Here is an 8287-nt window from a genome sequence, read left to right on the forward strand (position 1 = left end):
TGTACACTCTCCGGATGTCAGAATCTACCTCAGTGACGGAGCACTTAAACACACTTAACACTTTATTTTCTCAGCTTAAATCCTTAAACTGTAAAATAGTAGAACAAGAACGTGCCGAACTTCTACTTTAAAGTCTACCGGATTCGTATGATCAACTCATCATCAACTTGACAAACAATAATGTCACCAGTCTAGTCTTCGATGACGTTGCAGCTGTTGTTCTACAAGAAAAAAATCGATGCAAGAACAAGGAAGACAGACAAGTAAATCTGCAACAAGCATAAGCGTTGACAACGATGAGAGGGAGATCAACAGAACGTGGCCAAAACAGCAGTCACAAACATGGTAGATCGAAGTCAAGAAGCAAGAAGTATTTAAAGTGCTACAACTGTGGAAAGAATGGTCACTTGAATAAGGATTGTTGGAGTCTAAATAAAAACTCCAATCCACAAGGCAATACTGCAAACACTTCAGATGATGAAGATGCTACATATGGCTCATTGATTCGGGAGCAACATATCACATGACCTCAAGAAGAGAATGGTTCCATCATTATGAACCTGTCTCAGGAGGATCTGTGTATAGTTGCAATGATCATGCCTTAGAGATCATTGACGTGTGAACCATCAAATTGAAGATGTATGATGGAACAATTAAAGTTGTTCAAGATGTGCGACATGTGAAAGACCTGAAGAAAAATTTATTATCATACGGATTGTTGGGTAATAATGCAAGTAAGATTTAAACACGGAAAGGAATCATGAAGGTGTTCCGTGGAGCTCTTGTGGTGCTGAAAGACGAAAAGATAGCTGCAAACTTGTACATTTGAAGGGAGAAACTTTGCTAGAAGAAGAAGCCTCTGTTGCCTCATGTAGTTAGATTCTGCAATGATATGGCATCAGAAACTTGGACACATGTCAGAATAAGGAATGAAAGTCATTGTGGAGCAAAAGCTACTTTCAGGCTTAACAAAGGTATCACTTTCTTTGTGTGAGCATTGCATAACAAGTAAGCAGCACCGGTTGAAATTCAACACATCAAATTCTAGAGGTAAAAGTGTTCTAGAATTAATTCACTCTGATGTATGGCAAGCACCAATTACATCCCTATGCAGAGCAAAATACTTTGTCTCATTTATTGATGACTACTCCAGGAGATGTTGGGTGTATCCTATTAAAAAGAAGTCAGACGTGTTTTCCACTTTCAAAAACTTCAAAGCGCGGGTGGAACTTGATTCTCGAAATAAGATCAAGTGTTTCAGAACAGATAATGGAGGAGAATATATAAGTGAAGAATTTGATGACTTTTGCAGGAAAGAACGCATCAAAATACAGTTCACAGTGGCGAACACTCCTCAACAAAATGGAGTGGCAGAGCGGATGAACATAACCTTGTTAGAAAGAACAAGAGAAATGTTGAGGGATACAGGCCTAGAAAAATCATTCTGGGCAGAAGTAGTCAATACCACATGTTATTTGGTGAATCGAGCTCCATCAACTGCAATAGAGCTGAAGACACTAATGGAGATGTGGACTGGTAAACTAGCTGATTATTCAAACCTCCATATATTTGGAAGTATTGTGTACGTGATGTACAACTCCCAAGAAATTTCAAAGCTGGATCCAAAATCCAGGAAATGCAAATTCTTGGTGTATGCTGATGGTGTAAAGGGGTATCGCTTGTGGGATCCCACTGCCCGCAAAGTGATCATTAGCATGGATGTTATCTTTGTAGAAGATAAACTACAAAGAAAAGTCAAAAACTACACATATATATGGAAAAGGAGTTTGAACAAGGAGATTCTTCTGAAGCAGAACCAGCACATGATGAACAAGAACTAGAGAGTTATGAAGCTCAAGAACTCGTCAATCAGATCGTGTAAGAAGATGTCCCAATTGGCACTCATATTATGTTATAGAATGTAATATTGCATACTATATTTTAACAGAGGATTGTGAGTCATCAACATACCAGGAGGCAATAAACAACTCAGATGCTTCACTGTGGATGATGGCGATGCAAGAAGAAATCGAATCCCTTCATAAAAATAATACATGGGACCTTGTGCCACTACCACAAGGAATGAAGCCAATTGGTAACAAATGGGTCTTCAAAATTAAGAGAAATGGTGACGATCAAGTTGAGAGGTATCGTGCAAGACTGGTGGTCAAAGGATATGCTCAAAAAGAAGGTATTGATTTCAATGAAATCTTTTCTCCTATGGTTCGACTAACAACAGTTCGAGTAGTTTTGACAATGTGTGCTACATTGAACTTACATCTAGAGCAGCTAGATGTTAAAACAGCTTTTCTTCATAGAAATCTTAAAGAAGAGATTTATATGCTCCAGCCTGAAGGTTTTGAAGAAAAAGAAAAGAAGAACTTGGTTTGCAGGTTAAACAAATCTCTGTACGGTTTAAAGCAGGCGCCGAGGTTTTGGTATAAGAGATTTGATTCTTTTATTATGTTCTTGGATACAACAAACTTAATGCAGACCTTTGTGCTTATTTCAAGAGGTCTGGTGATAACGATTTTGTTATATTACTGTTGTATGTGTGACATATTGGTTGCAGGACCCAACAACGATCATATTGAAAAATTGAAAGTTCAACTGGCTAGGGAATTTGAAATGAAGGACTTGAGATCAGCAAACAAGATTCTAGGGATACAAATTTACCGAGACAAAAGTAATAGGAAGATTTGGCTTTCACAAAAGAATTACTTGAAGAAAATCTTATCACGATTCAACATGTAATATTGTAAGCCAATTTCTACCCCTCTTCCTATTAACTTCAAATTATCCTCCAGTATGAGTTCTAGCAGTGAAGAATAGATGATGGAGATGTCTCGAGTACCGTATGTATCAGCAGTGGGAAGTTTAATGTTCGCTATGATATGCACAAGACCATACATTGCACAAGTAGTGGGATTGGTTAGTCGGTACATGACGAATCCAGGCAAAGAGCATTGGAATAGAGTAAAGAGGATCATGAGATACATCAAAGGGACCTCAAATGTTGCATTATGTTACAGAGGATAGAACTTACTAATCAATGGGTATGTCGATTCTGACTATGCATGGGGATTTGGATAAAAGAAAATCTACTACAGGATATGTGTTCAAAGTTGCTGGTGGAGTTGTAAGCTGGGTTTCAAAATTGCAGTCAGTTGTGGATACATCCACAACAGAGACAGAATATGTAGCAGCTACACAAGCCAGTAAAGAAGCAATTTGGTTGAAGATGCTATTGGAGGAGCTTGGGCACAATCAAGAGTATGTCTCTCTGTTTTGTAACAGTCAAAGTGCCTTGCATCTAGCAAGAAATTCAATATTTCATTCAAGAACAAAACACATACGAGTTCAATACCATTTCATTCGTGAGAAGGTGGAAGAAGGGACGGTAGATATACTGAAGATCCATACCAAAGACAACATAACAGATTTCATGACGAAGACGATAAATGCTGATAAATTTATCTGGTGTCGATCCTCCTGTAGCCTGTCAGAGATATAAGCAACATGATAGTATAAGGTAGAAAGAATAGTGTGAAGATATTATTATTCCAATCAAATCTTCAAATAGGAGGTACCAGTTGTTGGAAAATAAACCGAGTAACGAATAATTTTTCTATAATTAAATTAGTGAAAATGCGAAATAAAAGCGAAAAAATAATACCCAAAATTGATAACGGAGTTCAACTAATTTTTCTTACGTCTCCGGATTGCTGCAGATCTTTTATTAAAAGAGAAAATTTACAAGCGTTTACAAAACACTCACTACTCATAAGAAAACTCTCTAATATTGGGAGAAAGAAAATGATTTTGAGATGATGTTGAAATTAAATGAGTTAAGATATTTATAATTGATGCTTAGAGACTAATATTTAAAAACACCTTAAAATGCAATTAGTCATTACCTAAATTCAAAAGAGAAAATCGTCTCAGTGACCAAAATTCCCATATAATATACGATTTTAACCAACCTTTTTCGGATTTGCCAAAATGACCAACAAAATCGCAATGCGATCGCTAATTCGCAACGCGATCTCCATTATCGCAAATTCGCGTTGCGATAGTTGAAAATCGCGTTGCGATGGTCTATAGTGTCGTTGCGATTTTCCCAATTCGCAATGCGAATAAGTAAATCGCAACACGAATTGGGAAAATCGCAATGCGATACTTACTATCGCAATGCGATAATACAAAATCGCAACGAGATACTGACTTTCGCAACGCGATTCTGACTTTCGCAACGCGATAATACATAATCGCAATGCAGTTTTCAAAGCGCCATTAGTATCCTGGCCAAGTATTTTATTTTTAAATTCCAAACACGAATATTAATAATTGTAACACTGAACCGTCCACAGTATATCCCGTAATCGCAACTCATAACCTAAAACCTAAAATCACAACTCAGTCCCATCTCTATCTCTCACTCTCTCACCCATCTCCGACGAAATCCGTCCCCATCTCCGGCGAAATCCGTCTATCTCCATCTCTCAGAGCCACCCTCACAATCAGAAATGGAAAATCAACCAAATCAACCAACGAGGGTTAGTTTTTTTAATTATTTTCTTTTTGAAATTTTTGCATTATTATTAGGTTTTTCATATTGAAATTGATGATAAGTTTACTGGTAATTTCAATAATAGATTAACCATTTCACTTAGATTTCTTATTAAATCAACCGAGAATCGCAACGCGAAATGTAAATCGCAACGCGATTTTAGTTTCGATTGTTGCGATAGTCAAATTCGCGTTGCGATAGTCATTTTCGTGTTGCGATTTTCATTTTCAGAAACTATTCTTCTTCTGCAAATTGAAACTTGAATGAATTGCATTACTTCAACCAAAAAACAAAGACAAATACGAAATTCACAGTGTTGCAAATTTAAGTTTGAAGAATAAACTACTACTCTTTATGTTTATTATTGTTTTTGGTATATCTTCACAGTGTAGTTTTTGGTATATCTAACTTAGTATGTTTATTGTTTTTGTAGAACTTTTATTCGGCTCAATTGACCTTAAGAAATAAAGTCAGCCTGGCCAAAACAATTGCGTCGAAGCTTTCACCTGCACAAAGAAAAATGTTTGAGGATACATGCTTCGGGCCATGGCTGAAAGTACAACATCCCGGTGGAGATGCGATGTTGACACACCTGTTTCTTCAAACCATGACTAGCGATCTACCAGAGACTATACAACTCGTGATGAAGAGATATGGTTTGATTTTCCACCGGCGTATATGTGTTTTGGGCGGGGAGTTTTGCTTAATCACCGGTCTACGCTTCGGACACGATGATGTAGGTCGGTACACTAGACACATTACCCGCCCATCATGGCTATCCCGGGTTTTTCTTGAGCTGGAGAGGCCGAATCTACACGTAGAAGACCTGACAAGATTGTTGAATAAGAAAGATGGTTTTACTCGGATGATGACGTCGACGTTGTCCGAGTATGCCTTCTAATTCTTTTGCATACCGGCTTTTTAGGCAGAGAGGTCAGACAACCTATTCCAAATGATCTAATCAAATTGGTAGAAGACCTAAATGCGTGGAACCTGTTTCCGTGGGGCTCGTATTTATGGAAAGCTACATGGAATAAGTTATCGTCTGCCTTGGATGATCGAAAAAGTTTGCATGGTGATGGTTCCAAATACACTTTGACAGGCTTTATTTGGGCCTTTAAGGTAAGAATTTTTATATAATGTTTCCAAAATTATAAGTAATTATTTAACAATTACTAATGTTTGTTATTATATTGTTTGTAGATTTGGATATTTGAGGTCTTTCCCGCCATGAAGACATATGCAATAAAAACTTCAAATGATATTCCCATGGCTATTTCCTAGAAGAGGAAACGGACCTTGCAATGGGAAGATTTACTACGGTATACGACAATAAATAATGTAAGTTAACATAAATACTACCATATGTTTATAAACAAGTTATTACTAGTACACGTTTAACTTTGTTTGAGCTTTTATATTGTTAGGAGGCCAACACTCCTCTACAGAGGCTGACACCCATGGAAGTTGAGCTTGCCACTGATTGGTGGCAAGTTAGTAAGCGTTTTTTTGATGGAACGGTTGATGAGCAGCCTCCACTTCGGGAGCAATCACCTCGCCCAGAGCTATCACCTCACCCAGAGCCATCATCTGATCGACCCGACTATACACCTCCACAACGACAGCCATCACATATTCTGTCACATCATCAAGCCTCTTCTCCACCATCACCGCAAGATAGGCGACCGGCAAAGATGCCACGACGTTTATCTCCCTGTTCTCCACCTCCACCTCAACGGGATGAGTTAGGGGAGTTACGTGATGAGGTCAATGCCTTGCGTGAGGAGATCGGTACTTTACGCAAAGACGATGGTGCATGGCGTGTTGAGGTGTCTACATTACGCGGTGAGGTAGCCGCTCTACGTGAGATGGTAGCATCGTTGCAGAATGAGGTTCATACTCTACGCAACGAGGTAAGTTTAAGATTTTTCATACTCGTAATTCATTCGGTTGCTGCCAATACTGCTAAACTATTTTTGTTAGTATTTGTTTTTGGTTTTGTTTTTGTCTTTTGGTTGAAGTAATGCAATCCATTCAAGTTTCAATTTGCAGAAGAAGAATAGTTTACTTGAGCAACACGAAAATGACTATCGCAACGCGGAAATAGCTATCGCAATGCGAAATGAAAATCGCAACGACAAAATCGCAATGCGAAATGAAATCGCAACGACAAAATCGCAACGCGAAATGAAAATCGTAATGCGATTTGTGTTTCGCGTTGCGATTTCATTTCGCATTGCGATAGCCATTTCCGCGTTGCGATAGTCATTTTCGTGTTGCTCAAGTAAACTATTCTTCTTCTGGAATGTTTATATATGTTGTCCTTTTAAATGTTTATATAAGTGCTTACTTCTGGAATGTTATCTGAGCATTTTGTGAACTATGATAGAATAATGACTTGGGTGAATACAATGCTAGTTTGAAACATATTTGTCTTTGTTTAATATCATGTCTGTTTATTTACTGATTTATGTATTAATTTTTTTTAGCGGCCCGATAAGGTGGATGCTTTACATCGGGTTTTCCTTGCACGACGGAGTTCACGCATCAGACGGCGTGGACGTGCTATTACGTCTCCACCCCAATGGTGCGAAGACTCCGCAAGAAGAAGCCCGACTCACCTGTCATCCCTCAAGAGTCCCCTCCAATCGTTCAAGAGGCCCCTATCCTCCCTCAAGAGTCCCCCCCACCGTTCAAGAGGCCACTGTCATCGTTGAAGAGGTCCCTCTCACCATTCCAGAGCCCGATTCACATGGGGTAATATATCGAAGTATTGAGAAACCCCCACCGGTTCCGGACATGATGGATGAGAGTTGGCTCTCGTATGAGTTACCGGCTAGTACCCTTCCGGTATCTGAAGTGGAGAGGAGACAACTACCGGAAACAATTGTGGATAATACCCTTTGGGCTAAGACCGCAGTTGATTTTTATCTACATGAGCGGAGCCAAATGTGTTACACTGACATAAGCAAACTCAATGATGAAATGTTTTTGTTGCTTGATCGGTCTTGGTGGGGTGTGCTATTAGGGGTTGAAGACAGTGGCTATTTCGATGGGGAGGTAAGTATTATATTTGTCTTATATATGATTTTGATTAATTTTTTTAAAAATTAATGTAATTCACTAATATATGTATTTTTTTTGTAAAACAGCATATCGATGCGTGGGTGTCACGTCTACTAATAATAAGGAAGCTTAGGAAAAATTAAAAAAAATTCGCGATATACAATAATGCCGGCGGCTTTTCACGCAGTTCACTTGAAGAATCAACGAGATGAATCATTTTCGTTGGGCAACGGACAAGCTAAACTTTATCCTGCATGGTGGGAGGTCGATACGGTTAGTGTTTATTTTTTTAAATTTTTTAAAGGTGTTCATAAATAAGTGCGCAAATAAATGAATTATTACTTATGATTGCAGGTGTTTATCCCTGTTTTGGAACGTCGTCATTGGCTTCTCGTCCAACTTTAGCTCCCATCCCTGAAGATAATAGTGTATGACAGTATGATAAATTACATATCACTATCTGATTTGAGAGATATGATCAAGGGATGGAGCTCTCATTTGGCTAAATTCTTGGATGGGATTAATTATTGGACTCATTCTGGACACAAGAAGCCAAAGAAGTTCAATGTCACAGTTGTCAAGACGAGACCGCGCCACAACAATCGCCAGGGAGCCAGAGGGATTGTGGTCCTCTCGTATGCTTGTGCTTGG

This window comes from Hibiscus syriacus, unplaced genomic scaffold (genome assembly GCF_006381635.1).
Source record: "Hibiscus syriacus cultivar Baekdansim isolate YM2019G1 unplaced genomic scaffold, ASM638163v2 tig00002237_pilon, whole genome shotgun sequence".
In the NCBI taxonomy this organism is placed as follows: Eukaryota; Viridiplantae; Streptophyta; class Magnoliopsida; order Malvales; family Malvaceae; genus Hibiscus; species Hibiscus syriacus.